At 39.5% G+C, this 12,639-nt stretch overlaps 1 long non-coding RNA gene across 1 annotated transcript; it reads left to right on the top strand.

Moving 5' to 3' along the window:
• The first annotated feature begins 1,039 nt into the window (after positions 1 to 1,039).
• On the top strand, positions 1,040 to 8,125 carry LOC147004639 (uncharacterized). Its single transcript, XR_015047164.1, has 3 exons — positions 1,040 to 1,290; positions 1,386 to 1,540; positions 7,967 to 8,125. It is a non-coding gene; the product is annotated as an uncharacterized LOC147004639 (long non-coding RNA).
• The last annotated feature ends 4,514 nt before the right edge of the window (positions 8,126 to 12,639 follow it).

Genomic DNA, 12,639 nt, shown 5'->3' on the forward strand with positions numbered 1-12,639 from the left:
GTCCATTTCCTTGCTATTCTCTATCCACTTTGATTCATTCTTTCATTCATCTATCCATTCACTCATTTTTTCAAAATAAATAAGATATAACAAAACCCACCACACCAACATTGGACAAGACAAACTAACAGAAGCGAAAGAGCCCCAGAGAAGGCATGAGAATCAGAGATGCAGTCATTCCCATATTCAGGAATCCCATAAAAACCTGAACTGGAAGCCCTAAGCTCAGGGAACCTGGTACAGACACTTGTAGGCCTTGTGCACTCTGCTACACTCTCTGAATTCATGTTGATGTAGAAGGCCTTGGTTCCTTGGTGACCTCCATCCCCCCTGGCTTTCACAGAGTTCCCTGAGTCCTAGGGGAGGAATTTGATGGAGACTTCTCATTTAGGACTGAGTGTTCCAAGGTCTCTCACTCTCTGCATATTGTGTGGCTGTGGGTCTCTGTATTTGCTCCAATCTGAAGTGAAAACTTAAGGGTTCCCTGAAAATTCAATTGTGTTCCTTTGTGTTTTGCTGGAGCAAACATGTGAAGGAGTGTTTTTCTGAAGTAGACATGGGTGAAAGGCTAAGGCAGACTCATAAAGTAATATTTAGCTGAAGCAGACACAGGACAGAGAATGTTTTGCTAAAGCAAGTACATGAAAGGACACGTAATAAAGGATTCTTTGGTAACAACATGCACGTATTGGTCCACCTTAAATTGCATAGTTGAGCTTTATTTGCCAGGACTCCATAGAGAGAAATGTGCCCAAAAAACTTCTGGTGGTATGCTGCAGTTTCTTGCTGTTTCAGCAGACTTGGGCTGACTGGCTGATTTGTCCTCTGAGACAGACACAAGGGCTGAGACAAGACCCATGGAGGACATGATGAGATGTTTGAAGGAAGTATAAATAGAACTCGACAGATGGTGACTGAGGCTGAACTTGGGGTGCTGGTAGAGCTAGCTGTACAACACCTGTTGGTCTTGCGTTGTTGCTGATTTTTGATTCACTGAGAGAGGCACAGCTGATAACTTTTCTTGGTGTCCCTCCAGGTCCCTCCTGCTGACTTGAGCCAAGGCTGAGTGAGGCCTGGCTGTCTGCTAGGTAGTACCACTGCTGCTGCTATCCTAACTCTGTTGAACTGAACTGCTGGCATATCCATGAAGTGTTTACAAGTGGGTCAAGCTGCTGCTGCTATCCTGTGAAACGAACTGCTGATTTCCTCACAACACAGATGGGAGTTGCTCCAAAGAACTATTTCTAAACAAGTCCACTTCCCCGTATCCTTTCTTTTTCACTACCTCTGGTGGGTGGTAGGCTAAAAGTGAGGTTAAAGTATTTAAGAACCATCATTAAAAGTAGACTTTGAAAAAAAATTAACGTTGCATCTGTCTGCTGCAGGAGGAAGCTTCTCTGATGATGCAGGAGCAAGGCACTGATCTATGAATGTGTGGAGCCGTGAAAGGCAGCCTGTTCTGGTTGAATGAGGCTTGCTCCCGAGACCCAGTAGAAAACTCTACAAGGGACGGAACAGTGAGCCACATTCCCAGAGACAGGTACCTGACACCACAGAGGCCCCAACTCCATAATCCTGTGACTATCAGTCAAAAAGCCCCAAGCTCCTGGCTTTCTGGCTAGACTCCACCCTCACAGTTACCTGATTATAACCAGGTATGCCCCTCCCCATAGTTACCTGGCAACAGCAAGGTAGCCCAGCCCACTATAAAAGGGGCTGCTTGGCTTCTCCTAGCTCCTTTTAAGGTCTCATCATTCTTACTCTCCTCTCTAGCCCTCTTTCTATCTCTCCCTTCCCCCCACTCCATGTGGCCATTGCCAGCCTCTCTCTTTCTTTCTACCTTTTCTCTTTCTCTCTGCTTTTCTAAAATAAAGCTCTAAAACTATAGACTATCTCTGATCATCAAGGCCCGCCTTACTTGAATGATAGGATAGGCTTTCCCCTAAAGAGCCTCGTCTAACCTCCTCCCAGAAGACCTTCCTGCACTCCAGCCATGGACCAGACCAAGGACTCTTGCCCACGTGGGAACCACCCAGTGCCCCTGCCTTCTCTCCCTGCCTTCTCTTCCCTTAGGCCTGGGATGACTGATCCGCCCCAGGGCCTCCACTTTGTTCTCAGCTCTTCCATGGTGTCCAGTGGTGTCTGGGATGCCCAAGACTAAGAGCCTGTTATCTCTAGCCTCTGTGAGGTCCAGAGACCTCAGACTGCCCCTTGCCCAACCCCCAAGGTTGGGTCCGTAGCTTCGCACAGCCAGACAGCCACCCGGGGCCACGTGGAAAGCTTGAAGCAGTCCTGTGTCTGCCTGCCCACAGCACCAGAACTCTGGCGGGAAGCTGGTTTTCTCCCACTCCCTTTATTCCCCCCACGCCCAGTGCCCAACATGAATATAGCAGAACATCATTGGGAGTCATTTTATTACTGTGTTCTTTTAGTAGAATAGTAGATTTTGGTTTTACCCTAGAATCCTGGGCTATCTAGTTTCAGGTTCTTTGTTACCCAAGCAGCTTTGAGTATGGTTTATGTGGTGGTATGAATATGCTTGGCCCATGGGAAGTGGCACTATTAGAGAGGGTATGGCCTTGTTGGAATAGTTGTGGCCTGGTTGGAGGAAGTGTGGTGCTATGTAGGTGGGCTTTGAGATGGGCTTTGTGTAGGTGGGCTATTAGAGCTCAAGATCCTCTCAGTGCAAAAGAGAGAGCCTCCTCCCTAGCTGCCTGAGGAACACAGCCTCAGAAGACATTCCAGTTCTCCTGCCTGCAGATCAAGATGTAGAACTCTCAGCTCCTCTAGCACCATGTCTGCATGCACATTGCTGTGCTTCCCACCATGATGATAACGGACTGAATCTCTGAAACTATAATCCAACCCCAACTAAATGTTTGCCCTTATAAGAGTTGTCTTGGCCATGGTGTCTCTTCACAGCAATGAAACCCTAAGACAAGTTCCATCTCATTTAGTGGGTCTTAAATCAACCCGGGTATTCATTGCTTACTCTGCCGAGCTTTGTGCCACCATTGGACTAGCTTATCTTACAAGCAAGACACCATTGTAGATAGAAGAGTTTGTAGCTGGGTTGGCATTGACGTGTCTCTATTAGTAGCATGCAGAGTACCTCCAGTACCAAGAACACAAGCTTGTAGGGTTGAACATTCCTGAGGCACCAGTTCAACTTTGTGTTCAATGAGTTCTGTAGCAATAGGTTTTCAGCAATAGGTTTTTGCCTTCAGTTTGTGAAGAGCATCCTAGTCCTGGCAACAGCCTTGGTTGTTTGGGGTTCCCATGGGGCCCTTTTGGCCAATAACTCAATTAGATGTAACTCATTCCCAGTACTGGAAGGTTTATTTGGTGACAGGAGATGTTCAGCCAGGCCTCTTCCCCCCATTATTTGGCAATTTCATTTAGGTAGCCTCATATGTGTATGTATTTTAGGGAAATTCTACAGTATTAGGCTTCCATAGTACCTTTCAAATAACCCTTAATTTTAGCTGTCTTCCCTTCCCCTCCTTAAGTTTACTGATATAATTATGTATATTTGGGGATACAGTGTGGCAATTCTATATGTGTGAAATATATAATTATCAACTTAGGATAATCAGCATTTTCATATTCCTAAGCATTTATTTCTTTGTGGTATGAACTTTTAAATTCTTCTCCTTTAAAGTTTTATGAATATCTATTAAGTTGTTATAAAGTGCATAACTCTGCTGTGCTATAGAACATTAGCTTTATTCTTCCTTTGCTAGACATTAACCAATTTGTCTCCCTCCACCCTCTTAATACTGCTAACTTTAGTGAATACCATTATATGCTCTTTGATGTTTCAACGTTTGAGCAAGAAAATGCGCTATTTATCTTGCTGTGGCTTATTTGGCTTATAAGATCAGCCAGTTTCATCCTTGCTGCTGCACATGACAGGATTTAATTATTTTGTGGCTAAATATTATTCCATTGCATATATTTTGTGGTAAAACATACATGGCCAAGCTATATAAATATGAGTATTGAATTTTCACAAATGTGATAAACTATTGCCTTGCTCAATAAATAGAACCCATTCCCAGCCCTTCAGCTAAATCTATTATGTCATTTCACTCTCCAAGTTTCACTGACTCTCAGGCTTCAATGACTATTCTCTTGATTTCTAACATTATAGACTTATTTTGCTTATCTTACATAATTTAATAATGTAGTAATATTTGTTATGCTTTGCTTTGGTTACACAAGGTTATGTGAGATTCATTCAAGTTATTGAGTTTACTGAGTCATGCATTTGAATTTCTATATAGAATTATACAAGATACATTCAAATGTAGAGATCTATTATTTCTATATATAGGCTACAAGAAACAGTGTTTCTCAGATTTATGTATATTTTGTTGCATTTTCCTATGGCAGAGTTCTTTGTGAATGTTATATATTAGTGAACAAAAATTTTGATGTTACCCAGGTTGTATCATGTTTTCTCTTGTTGTTTGTTCTTTTTGCTCTGTTATTAAAATACTATTGCTATTCCTAAAGCTATGAAGATATTTTTCTGAGTTACTGTTTAGAAGACACAGCACACATGAAATTAATTTCCACAAAGTAGAGTACAACACTCATTGTTTTTCTTTTTTTAATTTACGTATTTGATTTACCAAATAGCATCTTAAAAAAAAATAAATAAAAGCCCAACGCTGTCTGTATTCCTACAGCTGAGGTGTAGCTAACAGTTGCTTTGATAAATTATGTGTCACAGTATACCATGGGGAATTGTTCCTTTCTGATTTATGTGGATCCCCTCATACTGAGTTAAAAATAACTCAGTTACTAACAGTTTCTAACAGTTGTAGCTCCAGAGGCAAAAAAGCATTTATCTTCCAACTTGTCAGTGGTATAGGCGATAGTTAAAATTTTGGAGTTTTGATTTGTTTGGAAAAAAGCACAGAAATATTTTAAGTATATATTTTCATTTTAATCTCAGTTGTGAGATATGGGGCTACTTCAAATTGTCCACAGCAGTTGACTATGATTTGCCTAGATCTCTGGCAGGGGTGTGATTTTGCCAACTGCACATAGTTTTTATGATTGATGTTTGGAATTCTGAAGGACTTTTCAGAGGGTATATATTCAGAGGGCCCTTAGAGGTGGGATGGGTTGGTAGTTGGTGGTTGGTTGTAGTTTGTTAAGTAGATGTGTGCAAAGAAGAAACAACAAGAAGTTAGCTGTCCTGAAGGTGGAGATCAAACTTGCTTCAAGAAACTAGATGCCCCCAATCAGTAGGAAGTAGCCTACTGATAAGTCACCTTCTTTTAGACACCTGATTTTATTCAGGGATCTCTTTACTTTCTTCTTTTTTTCTCTCTCATCTAGTGTTAGGGGTTGAAGAGAAGGTGCAGAAAAGGGTAGAGGAAAGAATAACCCAACAAGTAATAAAAGAACAAGTAACAGTAGGTATGAGATAACATACAAGTATCAGAGGTGGCTCCAACACACTGTATAGACGTGGCAGCAGTGGACACGAGTGGTTTCTCCTGGGTTATTGGCACCGAGGATGAGAACTTCATTTTGAATTGGCCTGACTGAGCTCGGCATTTCTGTGACTTCTGTTTGACTCTTTTTCTACATGCCCATATATGCTTCACCTTTTCAATCATATATTACATTGTTTTAATGTCACTTTGTTGTTTATTTGTTTTGTCTTAAATCTTTGTAAGTTTTTCAAAAGTTCATCTGTGGCTTCTCTCTGCTCCCTGGTTACCGATGACATGCAGAGATCTCTTCTGCCACGTGGTTCCACTGCCACGCTATTCTGTCCAAATGGTTGGAACCAAGCTCCTACTATGAACTGAACCCTATTAAACTGTGAGATAAAATAAATCTGCCCTCTCTTTTGAAATAATCTTCATAGTTCTTAAATATTTTAGTCATTTTGATGTATTCATTATCTATTGTTAGTGTTATGTTCTGTAAGTATGCAACTGTCTTCAGCGTACACTAGCATATGTTAACATACATATGCTGGCACTAGCATAAGTTAACATACAAATGTGATTTTTTTTTATGTATTTGGTGCTTTTGTTGTGTGTCAGGTACATCAGCTATCTCCTTATATGGAAGATAAAATCTTCTAAAGAGACAGGTGTCTCAGAAGATACATCTTGTGATATTTCTTTGTGGTAGATTGTATTTATTGCTGGTTAGCTTACTGTAATAGTCTCTTGTTGTAATTTTTTGTTTATCATTTTTGATAATGGGTACAGAAAAACCACTATAAGTCATTTAAAAATTACAGACATCAAGAAATCAGTCTGTTTTGTTTCACAGTGTATTAGGTATATGGTGTGTGCCTACTTTTAGTATAGGAATGAGCCCCCTCATTCATATAAATTCATTTTCCTCAGCAACAATGGCTATTAGATTTTATACTTGTTAAGTCTCTGATATTTCCTCTATCCGTAGTGGTGACTGGCTTGAGGCACTTATCCTATGACCAGATAGACATGTGGATTTTGGTGTTGCATGGGGTCTTGTGAGGGCAGGACTGTCACAGTGAACTCACACCAGTCTTGTTAGAATGCATTGCCAGACAAATTAGAGAGATGAACAGTAGTCAAACTTGAATAGTTTCATGACAAGCAACAGTTGTCATGTTCCTGATAGCTGTAATTGTGGGTATATATACCTGGGAGCCTCAGGGTTCTTCTAGTCATGTAAAACAAGGGATAGGATGACATCTGCAGGCTCCTTTATTTAAGTTGATGTATCTGCCAGGAATTAAGAATTATTGAGCCGGGTGGTGGTGGTGCACTTCTTTAATCCCAGCACCTGGGAGGCAGAGGCAAGTGGATTTCTGAGTTCGAGGCCAGCCTGGTCTACAAAGTGAGTTCGAGGCCAGCCAGGGCTATACAGAGAAACCCTGTCTCGTAAAAACAAAACAAAACAAAAAACAATTATTGATTGATTCATGGTTGGAGCTGAGCAATATTCCTTTTAGAGATATTGTTAGCTGAGCATATTTGGAAGCAGGGGGACACTTGTTTTCCTTCTGCTATTTTCCACAGTTTTTCCTGCTAGCATGTGAGCAGGCATAGGCTGTGGCTGAATTGAAGCACATTTACTCTTGGCTGGAATGACTATTGGAATCAGTGATAACAAAGCATACTGGTGAGAGGCACATTTTCTTATGATCTTAGTCTGTGCATCACAGTTTTGCTCAACACCACCCTAGTAAGCCCTTGTTCACAGGCAACAGTGGAACCACAGACTGGCACCTATGTTACAATAGCATTGGGGAAAATATAATGATAATTACATGTATAATATTCCTGACACTATCCTGAATCTGCATATGACTGGACACACCCCTGATTTCAAATGGCAGGATTTCATATCTCCACATTGAAGTGGCAACTTAAAGGTTCTTTGGAAAGTTAGTTGTGTTGGGTGGTGTTTTGCTTAGGTAAATATGTGAAGGAATATTTTGCTGAAGCAGACACAGGTGAAAGGCTAAGGCAGTCTTGTGAAGAAATGCTTCAGTGAAGCAAATATAAGTAAAAGGAAGTTCTGTTAAAGCAAGCACATGAAAGGACATGTAATGAAAGATTTTTCCCTAACAACATTGGTCTGCCTTACATTATGTAGTTGAGCTCCATTTGTCAGAACTCCATAGAGAGGAACACATCAAAAACCTTCTGGTGGTGTGTTGTGGCTCCTTGTCACTTATGTGGACTTGGGCCAATTGGCAGAGTGATGCCAGCTGAGACATACTCATGTGCTAAGGCAAGACACATGGAGAACACGGGAGGGAGTGTAAATAGGATTCTACGGACAGTGAAGGAGGCTGAGTTTGGTTTGCTTACACAGCTAAAATGCTTCTTGGTCTAGTGTCTTCACTGATCTTCATTACATTGAGAGAAGCACAGCTGAGAACTATTCCTGATATCCCTATTGGTCTGAATCTCTCCTGCCTGGTTGTTTCTGCTAGGTAATGCTGCTTGTTGCTATCCTGAAACTACAGAACTGGACTGCTGATATATCTGTGAAGTGTATGCAAGTGGGTCAAGCTGCTGCTGCTGACCTGTGAACTGAACTGCTGAGTTCCTGACAACACAGATGGGATTTGCTCCAAAGAACTTTTCTAAACAGGTCCACTTCCCCATATCCTTTCTTTTTTACTACCTCTAGTGGGTTGTGGTCTAGAAGGGAAGTTAAAGCATTTAAGAACTATCACTAAAAGTAGACTTTAAAAAACTTAAAGTTCCACCACAGTATTGAGTTTGCTGCTCTCTGTTCTTCTTCATGCATGCTAAACTCATCTCCTATAATGCAACATCCTCAGTGAGTTTCTGGCAGCATTTTTCTGTGAGGTCAATTTTTGAATTTTCTTAATGTTCTTCAATAATAAAATATTCACCATTAAAAACAAAAACTAAGTTTTGAAAACAGAAACAGGTATAAACATTCGGATACACAACTGAGACCCCAGTACTTATTTGCAAACTTCTAAGCATAAGCCCAACAGTCTAGGATAGAACTTCAGTTTATCTCAACATACTTTAATAAGCTTTCAGCCCCTCTCTAGCACACCACCCAGCAGAGATAGTGGAAGAGAAAAGTTATTAAGACATGGGGGAAAGTAGACCTGTTTAAGAACAGTTCTTTGGAGACAAGTCCAATTTTCATTGTCAGGATATCAGCAGTTCTCTCCAATAGCAAACACCAAATATGAATTAGAGCTACAGTACAGTCCTCTCATCTGACACCACACATGAGCCACCAGCTGCAGTCCAGACCACTTGGCAGTCACCACATACTAACCAGCAAAGGCAGTTCAATCCAGAAGAAACCACAGGACTTGCCAACCAGCCCAATTCCATGGAAGTAGCAAGAAGCTGCAGGACCTCACAAGAAGTTCTTTAGTGTGTTTCTCCCTATGGCATCACCACAAGTGGAGCTCAGCAGTACAATGGAAGGTGAACCAATACATGCTTGTCCTTAGCAAAGAATAGCGAGGTAGAGCAAAATGAACCAATGCTCCAGCTCCTACTGCCTGTGGGGTCATATTTACATTCCTTCATCACACATCTTTTCACATGTCTGCTATAGCAAAATATCCTTTCACCTGTGTCTGCTTCAGGAAAACATTTTTTCACATGTCTGCTGTAGTAAAACATACCCTTCAAGTATATGCTCCAGCAAAACATCATTTGACATAACTGACTTTCCAAAGACACCAGAAGTTTCCACTTCAGAAAAGATTCATATATTAAAGTCTTGAAAAGAGAACACATATAAACCAGTAATATTTAACCTGGCAAGACTTTTCTTTAAAAACTGGTAATGATTGATATATATATACATATATATACATATATATATATATATATATATTGCAATGAGAATTCATTTTTAAAAAATTCTTTGTGGTTCTGGGAATTAGAACTATGGTTTCACACATGATAAGCAACACACCCTATCATTAAGCAACATTACCACTATGCCAATCTAGATATGTATTAGAAAAATAGACCATTGCATACACTAGCAAGCATTTGCTGAAAGGACCCAGATAGAGCTGTCTCTTGTGAGACTAGGCCGGGGCCTAGCAAACACATAAGTGGATGCTCACAGTCAGCTATTGGATGGATCACAGGGCCCCCAATGGAGGATCTAGAGAAAGTATCCAAGGAGCTAAAGAGATCTGCAACCCTGTAGGTGCAACAACATTATGAACTAACCAGTACCCCGGAGCTCTTGTCTCTAGCTGCATATGTATCAAAAGATGGCCTAGTAGGCCATCACTGGAAAGAGAGGCCCATTGGACAAGCAAACTTTATATGCCCCAGTACAGGGGAACGCCAGGGCCAAAAAGTGGGAATGGGTGGGTAGGGGAGTGGGGGGGAGGGTATGGGGGACTTTTGGGATAGCATTGGAAATGTAATTGAGGAATATACATAATAAAAAATATAAAAAAAAGAAAAAAGAAAATTTGAATTCCACTAACAACATAGAAAGTTAGCAGTATAAGTTACTCATATTTAGAATATTACAGGGATGATTTAACAGGTGAAATATTAAGCCACTAAATATTATAAGGAATACAAACATTATGTAATTAAAATTATATAAAATGTTATATTGATTTGAATTTGAAATAGTTGGTTATATCCATAGACTATTGTATATAAACCTCTTGGGAACCATAAAGCAACAACCTAAAGAAGATCATGTACACACCCACACAAATAAATTAAAACAATCTAATACATGTCATTATGGAAACCCCTCAAATAATAAAACAGAGGAAAAAAGAAAAGTTATGCAAAGCAATCAGAAAACAAATAATAAAATGACAGTAGTGTATAGTTACCTATCTATTGTTACTTTAAATACAGATATATTAAAAACTTCAATCACTAGACAGAAGGTGGCTGCAATGGTTACTTTTAATTGTCAAGTTGACACAATCTAAAATCACCTGAGAGAAGGACCTCTGGGGATGTATGTATTAAGGGATTACAGGTAATTATGCTAATGTGGGAAGACCCACTCACTGTAGGTGGTATCATTCCCTAGAAAGAAGATTTGAATTATATAAGGGTGGAGAAAGCAAGCTGAGTATTGCCACACATGCATCCATTGCTGTCTGTTCATAATTTTGAATGTGATATGACCAATTCCTTCAATCTCTTGTCATAGCTTCTGCTGTGACTTCCTTGCTATAGGGAGAAAACTAAGAGAGTGGTTGAATAAATTTTTTAAAACTCAATTCAAATAACTCAACTATTTGATTCACATTACCTTAGTAAACATACTAAAAGTACAGGGATGAGGATGGATATTTCATTCAAATGTAAATCAAAAGTGAACAGGCATAGCTATACTTTATTGAAGCAAAATATATGCAGATACATTATAAATCAATAAAAATAACATCGCATAATGACAGATGGATCAATTCATCAAGAGAATACAATAGTTGGGGATATATGTACAGTCCAACATAGAACCACCTAAATATATACAGCAGATGTTAAAAGAACTGAAGGGATAGATCTATAGAACCTACCTATCTATAGAAATAACCATATAGAGTCCTTAGTATACAAAAAGTAGAACACTTTTAAGCCACATTGTCTTCAATGAGTAGAACATCCAGAAAGAAAATTAATGAAACATAGTACTACAGCCATATACCTGTAGTATAGAGCAGGTATAGACAAAATATACATAGTAGAAATGGTGCTGTATAAAAATATTATCATCTCAGAATATGCCTATAAGACATTTGAGAAATATAACATTCTAAAAAATGTTTAGCTTATTAAGCCTATGTAAATTTTGTTCAGCATAACAATTGTATAATGAATTTAAAGCTAAGAATATACTCAATGGTAAAAATTTGAAAGTTATCTTCTAAAATCAGGGGAAAGCAAGTATCTATACTTCGACTATTTCTCTTCAATATAATACAGGATATCTTTGCTAGCGTACTTATCCCAAAGACATACAAAGGATCCAAAGAAGAAAGAAATTATCCAATATATTGCTGTTTATTGGCAAGGTCTTAAATAGAAATAACCCTATAGAATCCTTTAAAATGTTTTAATTAATAAGTGAATTTAGTAAACTTAAAGGCTACATAAAATTTGGTAGCAACAATAATCTTTCTGAAACCTAAATCCAGAATAAATCCAATTACAGTAATGTTATTGTTTGAATATGAAATTTCTACCCAAGTCTAATGTGCTGGAGGGCTTGTTTGTTAATTTATAAGCATTTGAGACATAATTAGATCCTGAGAGCTCTAGCTAACTTAACCCCTTGATAACTCACAGTAGTAGGTGATAGAAAGTAGGTGGTGGGATCTAGTTAGAGAAAATAGATCACAGGGACATATCTTGAAAGAATGTATGTAGTGACAATTTTGGAATTTTGATTTATTTGAAAAAACACAGAAATATTATATGAATATGTTTTCGTTTTGATCCTAGGTGTGGAATATGGGGCTGCTTCAGATTGTCCACAGCAGCTGATTATGATTTGCCTCGTGATCTAGCAGGGACATGATTTTGCCAGCTGCAGATAGTTTCTGTGATTGTGTGATGTTTGAAATATTGGAAACTTCAGAGGGTATATAGATGCTCAGGCCTGGAGAGGTAGGGTGAGTTGTTGGTTGTTGGTGGTCATAGTTTGTTAAGTAATCATGCACCAAGAAGAAACTGTAGGCTTCATTTATTTCAAAGACTACTTTTAATATGGGTTCTTAAATGCTTTAACCTCTCTTCTAGCCCACCACCCACCAGAGGCAGTGGGGGAGAAAAAGGTTATTAGCATGTGGGGGAAGTGGACCCGTTTAGAAATTTTTTTTTTTTTTTGAGCCAGGCGGTGGTGGCACACGCCTTTAATCCCAGCACTTGGGAGGCAGAGGCAGGCGGATTTCTGAGTTTGAGGCCAGCCTGGTCTACAAAGTGAGTTCCAGGACAGCCAGGGCTACACAGAGAAACCCTGTCTCAACAAACCAAAAGAAAAAAAGAAGAAAGAAAGAAATTGTTTTTTGAAGCAAATCCCATCTGCGTTGTCAGGAACTCAGCAGTTCAGTTCACAGGTCAGCAGCAGCAGCTCGATCCACTAGCAAACACTTCACAAATATACCAG

Source organism: Mus caroli, unplaced genomic scaffold, assembly GCF_978045245.1.
Source record: "Mus caroli unplaced genomic scaffold, Mus_caroli_1 scaffold_5, whole genome shotgun sequence".
Classification (NCBI taxonomy): Eukaryota; Metazoa; Chordata; class Mammalia; order Rodentia; family Muridae; genus Mus; species Mus caroli.